Source organism: Bubalus kerabau, chromosome 4 (assembly GCF_029407905.1).
Source record: "Bubalus kerabau isolate K-KA32 ecotype Philippines breed swamp buffalo chromosome 4, PCC_UOA_SB_1v2, whole genome shotgun sequence".
Taxonomy (NCBI): Eukaryota; Metazoa; Chordata; class Mammalia; order Artiodactyla; family Bovidae; genus Bubalus; species Bubalus kerabau.
Genome location: NC_073627.1, coordinates 93,929,110 through 93,943,534, shown reverse-complemented (window position 1 = coordinate 93,943,534; position 14,425 = coordinate 93,929,110). Strand labels below are relative to the sequence as shown.

The window sequence follows — 14,425 nt, the reverse complement described above, 5'->3', positions numbered from 1 at the left end:
TACTGTGATATATAGAATAATCAGCCACCAGAAGATGCTCATTTAAAACAAAACAAGGTGAGTCCTCTACTCCTTGGCAGACCCATGTGGAGGCTGAAAGTACTTGATAGCATCCACCAAGAAGTGGCCAGACTACTTTTTGAGTTTTGTGTGTAGCTGTTGAGATAGACTGGTTAATCAACAGAGAATTTCAGGCCATTCTTTTTCTTCTGGTTATTGGCTAGTTGGGAACTCTGTACTTGGTTGAAAGACACCACAGAACCAAGTGATGAACAAGAAGGGATAGCTCGGAAGAGGAATGAAAGCAGAATTTTAAGAAACTGCTGATGTTTAGGAAATGAAAGGGGCTGATAATAGCAATTAATGATTGTGAAATCTGGGCCTCTGCTGTGAGTCTTAAAACCAGTTCTAAAACAGAAGAAGATTAAAATACATATTGATCTGCTGATGGGCCAAAGGTAAAGTTTAAAAGCAAAGCATTGACCAATATGTATTACATTAATTAAACCCTTCTCTGCGAAGTGAAGAAGCACAGGCTGATAACTAGTATCTGTGAATTCCTGAATTGATTCTGCATTGAGCACACTTCAAAGATGTGAAGCCATGTCTGTCTGCAATCACCTTCAGAAAGGCTGTCTTCGCAGCAGAGGGAGGCCCTGAGCCACTCCACGTTCTTGTGTGCAACTGATCCCCCTCCTCGCCTCACTAATGCAGCAGCTGTAATAGCAACAGGCTTTGAAGTGAAAGCTTTGCTGGAGTTACGTGCTCATTAAGAACTACCACGCTTTCATACAACCCAAGAACTCTAATGGGGAGGATTTCATGTTAAGAGGGTAACAAAAACCTAGATTGCCTCAATCCGTGCCCTCTTGCTTGCTTGCTTGGCACCCACTGAAGATGTGGATCATCTCTTTCAACTTTAGACAGAGCATTCTTTAAAAGTGATGAGGACCTTGGAGAACTGGCCTATTGACTTACATTTAGGTCAGTGTTTCCATTCTGCTGTTTATCTCATTTGTTTTTTCACATATGGCTGATTAACACAGGTTCTGCAAGGATCCCAAGGGTCTGGGGAGCATAGTAATTAAGAAATACTATGGGAATTTAGAGTGTGGTAAAGATGATACTTTAAATCACTGGAGAAGGATGGATCATTTAATACATGGCATTAGAATTACTGGCTACCACTTGGGACAAAATAAAACTAGATCACTTATGCATAAGTAAATGCCAGAAAGTAAAAAAATTAAATATGTAAAATGAAAACTTTTGAATGTACTAGAAATATGCATAGATGATTTGTTTTTCATATTATTGGTATAGAAAAGGTCATTCTAGGCACAGCTCCAAACCTAAAATCTACAACAGAAAATACTCATAAATTTGACTGCAAACACATTTTAAATTTTAGAGAGAAAAACATACCATAAGCAATCTCAAAAAATAAACAACAAACTAGAGAAAAATATTTGTAATGCATATCAGAAAATGAGCTGATTGTTGTTTTACATTTAAAGGACTCTTACAAATCAGTATGAAGAAGATAAACACTCTGATAAAAAATAGATAGACATAGAGTGTCAGTTTCCAGAAAATAAATACAAGGAGATTCATTCCAGCCAGATCCTAGAAATATAAGTTCATCAATAACATGACTTATTGACTAAATACGATAACAGCTGTTAAAAAGAGGGAAGTAAAGTTATATATATTGATATGGAGAGGTGTTCCTATGCCCAAAATAATAGTTTTAAGTTAAAAATACTCAGCAAGTTGCATAACAGTGTTTACTATAATCCCTGTTTGTATATAGAAATATATGTCAATCTGGAAGGATGTACAAGTTAATGGTTAACTATGGGGATTAGAACTGAAATTTAAGAGGATAATTTTAGGTCTGTAGTGTTTGAATTCTACTTTATATTATTCTTAAAATAATTTTAGACACAAGTAAACAAATATGAAGGCAAATTGTGGTAAAAGCTCAAATCAGGTAATGAAAATGGAATGTAAGATCAGATCTACCATGCATTAATGAATAATCAACATGAATTTGTCCTGAATGGGTATAGGGTGAGGGTATTCCACTTGCCTCCAGGGTCTCCTATTCTTTAACTCTCTGTGTCAATCTGGCAAACAGGCACTGAGTCAGAGTTGGGAGTACAAGAAGTCAATTGAGTAAAGCCCATGAAAGATGGAGAGGGAGCAGGACTGGGGCGAGAGCCCTCAGATTGTGGTGCTGCTTGACCACCTAGAGAAGGCCAAGAAGGGAAGAAGAATTAGGCAGGGAGAGACTCCAGCCGCGTGCAGATCAGACAGCCAATATAGCGTGATTCTCTGGAGCAAACCAGAGATAGTCTCCACCTATCGCAGGAGACAGGTTTTGGGCAGAGAGATGGCCAGACTCTTGGACTGCCACCATGCTCTGCAGTGGGCTTGGGGACTGCCCAGAGGGGCATGGCCTCACCTCCTGCACTGTTGAAGATCCCAAATGTGCAGCAGCCAGAGCTGTTAGACGCCTTGCATCAGAACACAATTTTTTTTTTTTTTTAGTTGGAGGTTAATTGCTTTCCATTGTGGTGGTCTCTTGTTGTACATCAATGGGAATCAGTCATGACTATTTATATATATTTATATCCCTGCCCTTTTGAGCCTCCCTCCCCCTCCACCCCCATTCCACCCCTCTAGGTCATCACAGAGTGCCAGGCTCCCTGTGTCGTAGAGCAGCTTCCCACCAGCTATTGATGTTACCCATTACCGTGTATATATGTTAGTGTTATTTCTCAATTTGTCCCATGTTCTCCTTCGCCTGCTGTTGTACACAAGTCCGTTCTCTACATCTGCTTCTCCATTTCTAAAAGGAGAGCAGCCCCACACCTCCTTAGTTGCCAGAGTCCAGATCCACTTCCTAAATGTTCAGGGAGTAGCTCTTCCAAGTTGTCAGTCGGCCTCTCTTTGGGAGGGGGAATTAGAAGAGGGAGGTTAGAAGGACACACTGCAGCCCCTGTTGCTGCGTTTAGTGTCAGAGCTGTGAGTGATATTCACACTCCCCCTCCTCTACTGTCTCGCCTCCAATCCCCTCACCTTCAGCTCTCACCTCTGCTGGTCTCAATGACTTACTGGTGACATTACCCAAATCCTCGTTCCTCAGGGATCTGAGCCCCAGCTAACCATCCCTTTCTTAGGGCCTTTTCAGTTCACTGAGCTGGGCAAGGAAATACCAGGATGGAGATGTTCTAGGCCATGCGGGTAGGATATTTTCTCGCTATGTGGAAGTCACATAGCACATACCCCGCCTCCCCTACAGCCCCCTTCATTGTGGAATCCAAAAGATGCACACACTTCCATATGTCTTCTGGCCAAGATCTATAAAACTCAAAAACTTTGTAAAGTTACAAACCCAAAGCCTTTCTCTCCAGATTATTGTCTATAAAATAACTGAAAAACAAAGAAATCAACTTTTCTGCTTGCAACAACCCTCCTTCAGGCAATGCGTGTCTTCTGAACTGCCTAAATGAGATATGTATCTGTGATAAGAAGATGTGGGTAAAAACAAATGGTTTAATACTTCTAAAGGTTTGAAGTGGGAAAGTTTTTTTTTTTTTTTAATCATCTTTAATACTCTTCATTTTCCAATAAAGTTGAAGTCAGGTCATCAGGTAATTGAGTGGGGAAGGAACTCTGGAGATTTGAGGAGAGGAAAGAAGACGTGAAATACTCATTTCAGAATGGGGAAGAATGTGTTTCAGATGGAGCCTGTCAGCTCGGCTATGTGATTTTCTCCAGCATTTGTTTGGGTGAAGGCATAGAGATTGTTGGGTTCATTCATTCTGGGTCAGTCCCTTTGCCTTAGACAAGGGGAGACAGGAAAGGAAGTTGAGGGTGCTTGAGAAAAGGTGCTTATATTTAGGGGCCATAGCATCTGGTCTGGACGAGGATTGATGAGCCTCCCCATCTTTATATATTTAACATCTCCTTGTCACCTGGCTCCTCTTAAGACTGCTTCAAGTCACCCCAGTCTTACAAATGTCCTTTCTTGGCCCCATTCACATCCCTTTCCAGCCTCCATTCTGTCTTTAGCCTCTCCTTCACAGCCACATTTTTTCAAAAGGTTTGTCTATGCTGTGGTCTCCATTGCCTCATCTCTCATCACTCAGCCCACTCCAAACAGGGTTCCCTCTCAGTCATGAACCTATACAGTTTCATAAAACTAGAAGTCAGTGGCCTGACTTCTAGGCCACTAATTCAAATGGATGTTGAGGAACATTTTTTTAGTGTTACCTTATTTGCTCTCTCAGGAGGATTTGGCACTTTTGACCACTCCTTTTTGGAATACTTTTGTCCCCATGGCATCTGTGACATTCTATTTATTTACCTTCTTACCTCAGTGACTGCCCCCTCATTTTCTTCATTCTTGACTCACGCTTTTCTACCTTACTTTTCCAGTTAGGATTGAGTTTATATGTGCTTCACAGAAAACAAGCAAAATGGTGATTGCAGCCATGAAATTAAAAGACGCTTACTTCTTGGAAGGAAAGTTATGACCAACCTAGATAGCATATTCAAAAGCAGAGACGTTACTTTGCCAACAAAGGCCCGTCTAGTCAAGGCTATGGTTTTTCCAGTGGTCATGTATGGATGTGAGAGTTGGACTATGAAGAAAGCTGAGCTCTGAAGAATTGATGCTTTTGAACTGTGGTGTTGGAGAAGACTCTTGAGAGTCCCTTGGACTGCAAGGAGGTCCAACCAGTCCATTCTAAAGGAGATCAGTCCTGGGTGTTCTTTGGAAGGAATGATGCTAAAGCTGAAACTCCAGTACTTTTGTCCACTTCATGCAAAGAGTTGACTCACTGTAAAAGACTCTGATGCTGGGAGGGATTGGGGGCAGGAGGAGAAGGGGATCACAGAGGGTGAGATGGATGGATTGCATCACTGACTCGATGGACATGAGTTTGAGTAAACTCCGGGAGTTGGTGATGGACAGGGAGGCCTGGTGTGCTGCAGTCCATGGGCTCGCAAAGAGTCGGACACGACTGAGTGACTGAACTGAACTGAACTGAACTGACTGAAGATAGAAGAGTAATTCTCTTACAAACAAGGAAGCCCAGTGGTAGGCCATAGAGGAATTCAGTGTCTATCTTTCTGTTTCAGCATCCTAGCGTTCTCAAGGTCACCTTGTGGCCCAAGATGGCAGCCATCACATCCGTATGCCAGGAGACATCTAAAGGAAGAGAGAAAAGGCAAAATGTTGGGCCTTCTAGGTGAGTCATTAAAGAAGATTCTTGTAAGCCCCATTCAATTCTTATGTTCACATTCTGCTGACCTCCCAACTGTAACAGATGCTGGGAAACAGTGTCTTTTAAGTGAATTATCAGGTCCTTATTACTAAGGAAGAAGGGGAGGATAGGTACTGGGAAGCTTATCAGCAGTTAGATTGGATATTCCTGAGGGTCTTATCCTGAAGACCTGTCTTTCTCATCCTATATATACTCTTTTCAGACAAACTCATCCATGTCCATGGCTTTCAATATACCATGTTAACCCACTGATTACAAACCCATCTTTTTTTAGTTCTTCATGCTCCCTTTGAGCAAAGCTTTTTTGATAGACTGGGACAGCGTTGTGTCCACAACCTAGTACAGAGCCAAGATTCAGAAAATATCACTTGAATGTGAACCAAAGAGTTGTATGGGTCTTACAGTGTCAGGACTGGGGAAACCGAAGGGGCCCAGAAAGAAAAAGGGTCGTGGGAGCCATTTCTGTATGATGCACTTCTCATGGTGGGGCGTCTCTGGGGTCACTGGGGAGGAGTGAGAGAGCTGAACTGCCCCACCTCCATCTCCACTGATTCAGGGAGAGGACCCTTTGCTGCTTCCACAGGCTTTGCCACCTGTTCATTTCCCAGGGACACATCTACACAAATACCCCTGCCAACCTGGAGTATCTTGCAAGCAACTGGGGTGCTAAAAAGTCCAGTCCAAGAGGTTTTTATTCTATTTAACCTTACATAATTATTATATAAAGTTGAGTAATAAGGACCATTCACTTCAAATCCACCCACAGAAAGTGGCTGAAGTTCTGTTCTTTAGAGGAACTGGGCTGGATACTGAGGGGAGGAAAGCATCCCAGGTGGCTCAGATGATAAAGAATCTGCCTGCAATGTGGAAGTCCCGGGTTCAGTCCCTGGGTCAGGAAGATCCCCTGAAGAAGGGAATGGCTACCAACTCCAGTATTCTTACCTGGAGAATTCCATAGCCCACCAGGCCAGAGGAGCCTGGTGGGCTATGCAGTCCATGTGGTTGCAAAGTGTCAGACTCCACTGAGAGATTAACACTTTCACTTTCTTTCCACAGAGCAAACACACACACACACACACACACACACACACACAGGCGAACTTGACAACATTCACATTTTCACCCTATTTAAATCAACAATTTCTTATTTAGGTTGCTACCCTAGGCTGGATACTCTCTTAAAGGCATTTGAGACACCAGGATATAAATAACTCAGAATAGGAAATAGTTCTATTTTTTTTCTGAATTTTAATAATGAAGAATTGAGGATCAATCCTTGTTTTGGAGCAAAGAAAGCATTATTTATTTTTTAACAGACTTGCCAGCATTCAATTTGCCTATAAAGCAATTTTTAGATCTAGGAAATTATTTCCATTAACTGTCTACTTTCAAGATTTATTTTGTTCCTCAAATTTATTTTTATGGCACCTAAGTAAAATAAGTTTTGTCAAAAAATTAGTTCCATTTTCCTTCTTAATAATATTGTACTAAATAACTCAGAAGTTTATCTGGGTTAAAAAATAATACACACACACAGATGCATGTCACTTATAGTCGTATCATTCTTGTTAAAGGCATTTGGGTTGTCTCAGTTTTCTATCAGTTTAACTATTGACATATGGGGTTGCCTTTCTGCTTTCATAGGACAGTGTTAGAACTAAGTAATTCTCATTTACTTACCAGAAAGAACCATAAGGGAAATTATCAAAAAAGCTTAAAGATAGCAAATCAGAGATAAGAATATGTTTTGTTGGAACCCAAATTTGAAATAATACATAACTCTGCTTTTAAAAAAAATTCTTTGAGAATATTTCTAATTGGAGAATCAAGAGTAGAGCTGAGGAAAAGCGGTCATGATACACCAGGTTCAGTAACAGAATTCCCAGAGACTGTACCCCAATACTTGATGTCTGGTTTTGTGGCTGGAATAGGGATAGGAGGCTGGAGTATTCACAGTTTCAAAGTGACTGGGAGTTTCTGTTTCAGCTAACAGTAGACACTCCCACCTGAGGGCAGACAGTTCTTTTGATCTGGGAATGACATTTTTGTGATTTCCTCAATTCTGCAAAGTTAAAGCTGGATCTTTTTCTGGAGTAGGGTATTTAAGATAAAGAGGACATAAACTATTCTCCATAGTAATATTAAAAAAAAAATCCTTGCTATGACCAGAGTTACATCTTTGTAAAATTATAATGATGGTAATTTGGAGAAAGAACAGAGTCTCTTCTCCTTCAGTCAAAGGGAGAGTTAGGCGTGGTGCTGGTGAAGGACATGCTTATCTCAGAGAGGTCTCGGAAAGGTGGATGTCCCCACATTCTTAACCTTCAAAAGTCATCCCTCCCTTTAATCTCATTTAGTACAGCCAGAGTTCCTATGTTTCATGAACACAGAAATGTCATTTTTTAAATCAGGTTTTCTGCAAGTCTTCATGATAGTGAATCTCACATCATACACTGTGAAAATTAACTCAAAGTAGATCAAAACCCCTAAATTTCAGAGCTACCATGAAACTCTTAGAGAACATGGAGGAGGGGCAGTCCTAAGATGGCAGAGGAATAGGACGGGGAGACCACTTTCTCCCCCACAAATTCATTGAAAGAACATTTGAATGCTGAGCCAATTCCACAAAACAACTTCTGAATGCTGGCAGAGGACATCGGGCACCCAGAAAGGCAGCTCATTGTCTTCGAAAGGAGAAAAAATATAAAAGATAAAAAGAGAGACAAAAGAGTTAGGGATGGAGATCCATCCCGAGAAGGGAGTCTTAAAAGAGTAGAAGTTTCCAAACACCGGAAAACACTCTCACCAGCGGGTCTGTGGGGAGTTTTGGAATCTCAGAGGGCAACATAACTGGGAGGAAAAATAAATAAATAAAACCCACAGATTATGTGCCTAATGGCAACTCCCAGCAGAGAAGTAGCCCAGACGCTCACATCCGCCACCAGCAAGTGGGGGCTGAACAGGGAGGTGTGGGTTGCATTGCTTAGGGTAAGGACCACTCATAGAACAAAGGACTGAGCAAATACCAGAGGCAAGCTAGCCAGCTGCGGTCTGGCCCATCCCCCGCCAGAGACAGGGAGGCAGGCGGGCAGCAGCTAGAACTGGAAAGGGGAAATCTCGACCCCAGAAATGGCATCCTCTACCAAACTGTGAGCAGGCTCCCAGTTGCTAACCAAGACTTCTGGGATTCTGGATTGTTGACATCTGCCGGGAGGATTGCAGCCAGAGATCAGCTCCGCAGAAGAGACACAGGGCACACCTGAGATGGTGCACCTGCTGCGCACCCAGGAAACCGAGCAGCTGGGACAGGGGAGGCGATAAGATACATCCCCAACCTGGGGAGAGTGCGCTTGCCAAGCACCTGGTCATCTGAGCTCCTCGGATCTGGGAAGGGCACAAAACGCAGGCCCAACTGAGTCTGTGCCTTTGTGGAGTACCCAAGAACCTGAACCTCAGCAGCTTAGACCTGGAAAGTGCACGCAACCCAGGGCCCACTTTAGACAGTTCCCCTGCAGAGCAACCTGGAGCCTGAGCAGTGTAGACTGGGAAAGCACACATGCTGTGAGCAGGGGCAAACCCAGTGTGGCTGAGACACTGTGAGCACTCCCCACACACACCAGTGATATTTGTTTGCAGTGTTCCTCCCTCCCCATAGCACAACTGAACAGGTGAGCCTAAATAAGTGACCACCCTTGTGTCAGGGCGGAGATTAGACACTGAAGAGACCTGCAAACAGAAGAAGCCAAAATAAACATAGGGAACTGCTTTGACAGTGACAGGTGCAACAGATTAAAACCCTGTAATTAGCACCGAATACATTGGAAAGGGCCTATAGATCTTGAGAAGTGTAGCTGGAACAAGGCTCTATCTGAAATTTAACTGACCCCACACTGCCCGCAACAGCTCTAGATAAATTCCTAGATATATTTTTACTATTATAACTTTTTAAATTTAAAAAAATTTTAAGTCCTCTATTAGTCCTTTAATTTTCACAAAGACTCTTGAGAGTCCCTTGGACTACAAGGAGGTCCAACCAGTCCATTCTAAAGGAGATCAGTCCTGGGTGTTCTTTGGAAGGAATGATGCTAAAGCTGAAACTCCAGTACTTTGGCCACCTCATGTGAAGAGTTGACTCATTGGAAAAGACTCATGCTGGGAGGGATTTGGGGCAGGAGGAAAAGGGAATGATAGAAGATGAGATGGCTGGATGGCATCACCGACTCGATGGACTTGAGTTTGAGTGAATTCCAGGAGTTGGTGATGGACAGGGAGGCCTGGCGTGCTGCAATTCATGGGGTCGCAAAGAGTTGGACATGACTGAGTGACTGAACTGAACTGATTACCTTGCAAAAAAAAAAAAAAAAAGACTCTATTTTTAAAGCAAACTTCATATATATTTTTTATCCTTTTTGTGATTTTTTTTTTTTAATATTGTATTTTTGAGAGTCTAACCTCTACTCTAGAGTTTTAATCTTTGCTTTTTGGTATTTATTATCAATTTTGTACCTTTAAGAATCCAATCTTTAGTACCCATTTTTACTTAGGAGTGTGATCACTGGCTTGATTACTCTCTCCCCCTTTTTCTCCCCCAGGTCACCTCTATCTTCTCCATCCCCCTTCTCTTCTCTGCCCAACTCTGTGAATCTCTTTGTGTGTTCCGGGCTGTGGAGAACACTTAGGGAACTGATTACTGGCTAGATTTGTCTCTCTCCTTTTGATTCCCCCTTTTCTCCTCCTGGTCACCTCTATCTCCTTCCTCCCTCTTCTCTTCTCTATGTAACTCTGTGAACCTCTCTGAGGGTTCCAGACTGTGGAGAGCACATAGGGAATTGATTACTGGCTAGATTGCTCTCTCCCTTTTTGATTCCCTCTCTTCTCCTCCTGGTCACCTCTATCTCCCTCCTCCCTCTTCTCTTCTCCATGTAACTCTGTGAACCTCTCTGGGTGTCCCTCACTGTGGAGAATCTTTTCACCATTAACCTAGATGTTTTACCATTGGTGCTGTATGGATGGAGAAGTCTTGAGGTTATTGTAAGAATAAGACTGAAAACCAGAGGCAGGAGGCTTAAGTCCAAAACCTGAGGACACCAGAGAACTCCTGACTCCAGGGAACATTAATCGACAGGACCTCATCCAAAAGCCTCCATACCTGAAACCAAGCTCCACCCAAGAGCCAACAAGTTCCAGAGCAAGACATACCACACAAATTCTCCAGCAATGCAGAAACATAGCCCTGAGCTTCAATATACAGGCTGCCCAAAGTCACACCAAACCCATAGACATCTCAAAACTCACTACCGGACACTTCATTGCACTCTAGAGAGAAGAAATCCAGCTCCACCCACCAGAACACCAATGCAAGCTTCCCTAACCAGGAAACCCTGACAAGCTATTCATCCAAAGCCACCCACAGGGAGGAACCTCCACAATAGAGAGGAACCACAAACTGCCAGAATACAGAAAAGCCACCCCAAACACAGCAATCTAAACAAGATGAAAAGGCAGAGAAATACTTAGCAGGTAAAGGAACATGATAAATGCCCACCAAACCAAACAAAAGAGGAGGAGATAGCGAGTCTACCTGAAAAAGAATTCAGAATAATGATAGTAAAAATGATCCAAAATCTTGAAAACAAAATGGAGTTGCAGACAAATAGTCTGGAGTAAAGGATTGAGAAAATGCAAGAAATGTTTAACAAGGACCTAGAAGAAATAAAAAAGAGTCAATCAATAATGAATAATGCAATAAAGGAGATAAAAAACACTCCGGAGGGGAACCAACAGTAGAATAACAGAGGCAGAAGATAGGATAAGTGAGGTAGAAGATAGAATGGTAGAAATAAATGAAGCAGAGAGGAAAAAAGAAAAAAGAATGAAAAGAAATGAGGGCAACCTCAGGGACCTCTGGGACAATGTCAAATGCTCCAACATTCGAATCATAGGAGTCCCAGAAGAAGAAGACAGAAAGGCCATGAGAAAATACTTGGGGAGATAATAGTTGAAAACTTCCCTAAAATGTGTAAGGAAATAGCCACCCAAGTCCAAGAAACCCAGAAAGTCCCAAACAGGATAAACCCAAGGCAAAACACCCCAAGACACATATTAATCAAATTAACAAAGATCAAACACAAAGAACAAATATTAAAACCAGCAAGGGAAAAACAACAAATAACACACAAGGAGATTCCCATAAGGATAACAGCTGATCTTTCAATACAAACTCTTCAGGCCAGAAGGGAATGGCAGGACATACTTAAAGTGATGAAAGAGAAAAACCTACAACCAAGATTACTGTACCCAGCAAGGATCTTCAAATATGAAGGAGAAATCAAAAGCTTTACAAACAAGCAAAAGCTCAGAGAATTCAGCACCACCAAACCAGCTCTTCAACAAATGCCAAAGGATCTTCTCTAGACAGGAAACACAAAAAGGGTGTATAAACTCAAACCCAAAACAACAAAGTAAATGGCAATGTGATCATACTTATCAATAATTACCTAAATGCAAATGGGTTGAATGCCCCAACCAAAAGACAAAGACTGGCTGAATGGATACAAAAATAAGACCCCTATATATGCTGTTTACAAGAGACCCACCTCAAAACAAGGGAAACATACAGACTGAAAATGAAGGGCTGGAAAAAGATACTTCATGCAAATGGAGACGAAAAGAAAGCAGGAGTAGCAATACTCATATCAGATAAAATACACTTTAAAATAAAGTCTGTGAAAATAGACAAAGAAGGACATTACATAGCGATCAAAAGATCAATCCAAGAAGAAGATATAACAATTATAAAGATATAAGCACCCAACATAGGAGCACTGCAATATGTAAGGCAAATGCTAACAAGTATGAAAGGGGAAATTAACAATAACAAAATAATAGTGTGAGACTTGGAGAAGGCAATGGCACCCCACTCCAGTACTCTTGCCTGGAGAATCCCAGGGACAGGGGAGCCTGATGGGCTGCCATCTATGGGGTTGCACAGAGTCGGACACAACTGAAATGACTTAGCAGTAGCAGCAGTGTGAGACTTTAATACCCCACTCACACCTATGGATAGATCAACTAAACAGAAAATTAACAAGGAAACACAAACTTTAAATGATACAATGGACAAGTCAGACCTAATTGATATCTATAGGACATTTCACCCAAAAACAATGAATTTCACCTTTTTCTCAAGTGCACACGGAACCTTATCCAGGATAGATCACATCTTGGGCCATAAATCTAGCCTTAGTAAATTCAAAAAAAGTTGAAATCATTCCAAGCATCTTTTCTGATCACAATGCAGTAAGATTAGATGTCAATAACAGGAAAAAAAAAAAAAAAACGATTAAATATTCCAACATATGGAGGCTGAACAACAAGCTTCTGAATAACCATTAAATCACAGAATAAATCAAAAAAGAAATCAAAATATGCATAGAAATGAATGAAAATGAAAACACAACAACCCAAAACCTATGGGACACTGTAAAAGCAGTGCTAAGGAGAAGATTCATAGCAATACAGGCTTACCTCAAGAAACAAGAAAAAAAAGTCAAATAACCTAACTCTACACCTAAAGGAACTAGGAAAGGAAGAAATTAAGAACCCCAGGGTTAGTAGAAGGAAAGAAGTCTTAAAAAGGAGGGCAGAAATAAATGCAAAAGAAACAAAAGAGACCATAGCAAATTTCAACAAAGCTAAAAGCTGGTTCTTTGAGAAGATAAATAAAATCGATAAACCATTAGCCAGACCCATCAAGAAACAAAGGGAGAAGAATCAAATCAACAAAATTAGAAATGAAAATGGAGAAATCACAACAGACAACACAGAAATACAAAGGGTCATAAGAGACTACTATCAGCAACTATATGCCAATAAAATTGACAACTTGGAAGAAATGGACAAATTCTTAGAAAAGTATAACTTTCCAAAACTGAACCAGGAAGAAATAGAAAATCTTAACAGACCCATCACAAGCATGGAAATCGAAACCCTAATCAGAAATCTTCCAGCAAAGAAAAGCCCTGGACCAGACGGCTTCAGAGCTGAATTTTACCACAAATTTAGAGAAGAGCTAACACCTATTCTACTCAAACTCTTCCAGAGAATTGCAGAGGAAGGTAAACTTCCAAACTCATTCTATGAGGCGACCATCACCCTAATACCAAAACCAGACAGAGATGCCACAACAAAAGAAAACTACAGGCTAATATCACTGATAAACATAGATGCAAAAATCCTTAACAAAATTCTAGCAAACAGAATCCAACAACATACTAAAAAGATCATACATCATGACCAAGTGGGCTTTATCCCAGGGATGCAAGGATTCTTTAATATCCACAAATCAATCAATATGATATACCACATTATCAAATAGAGAGATAAAAACATATGATTATCTCAATAGATGCAGAGAAAGCCTTTGACAAAATTCAACATCCATTTATGATAAAAACTCTCCAGAAGGCAGGAATAGAAGGAACATACCTCAACATAATAAAAGCCATATATGATAAACCCACAGCAAACATTATCCTCAAAGGTGAAAAATTGAAAGCATTTCCCCTAAAGTCAGGAACAAGACAAGCGTGCCCACTCTCACCATTACTATTCAACAGTTCTGGAAGTTTTAGCCACAGCAATCAGAGAAGAAAAAGAAAGGAATCCAGATTGGAAAAGAAGACGTAAAACTCTCACTGTTTGCAGATAACATGATCATCTACATAGAAAACCCTAAAGACTCCACCATAAAATTACTAGAGCTAATCAATGAATATATAAAAGTTGCAGGATATAAAAATTAAAACACAGAAATCCCTTGCATTCTATACACTAACAATGAGGAAACAGAAAGAGAAATTAAGGAAACAATTCCATTCACCATTGCAACAAAAAGAATAAAATACTTAGGGATATATCTACCTAAAGAAACGAAAGACCTATATATAGAAAACTAGAACATACTGATGAAAGAAATCAAAGAAGACACAAATAGATGAAGAAATATACCATGTTCATGGATTGGAAGAATCAATATAGTGAAAATGAGTATACTACCCAAAGCAAGCTATAGATTCAGTACAATCCCTGTCAAGCTACCAACAGTATTTTTCAGAGAACTAGAACAA

At 40.9% G+C, this 14,425-nt stretch overlaps 1 long non-coding RNA gene across 1 annotated transcript in view; it reads left to right on the top strand.

Annotated features, from left to right (window-relative positions):
• Positions 1-14,425, top strand: part of LOC129651552 (uncharacterized) — a 44,163-nt gene that overhangs the window by 12,446 nt on the left and 17,292 nt on the right. The window contains exon 2 of the long non-coding RNA XR_008714195.1: positions 5,152-5,261. This is a non-coding gene — a long non-coding RNA (uncharacterized LOC129651552). The remainder of the gene's footprint in view (positions 1-5,151; positions 5,262-14,425) is intronic.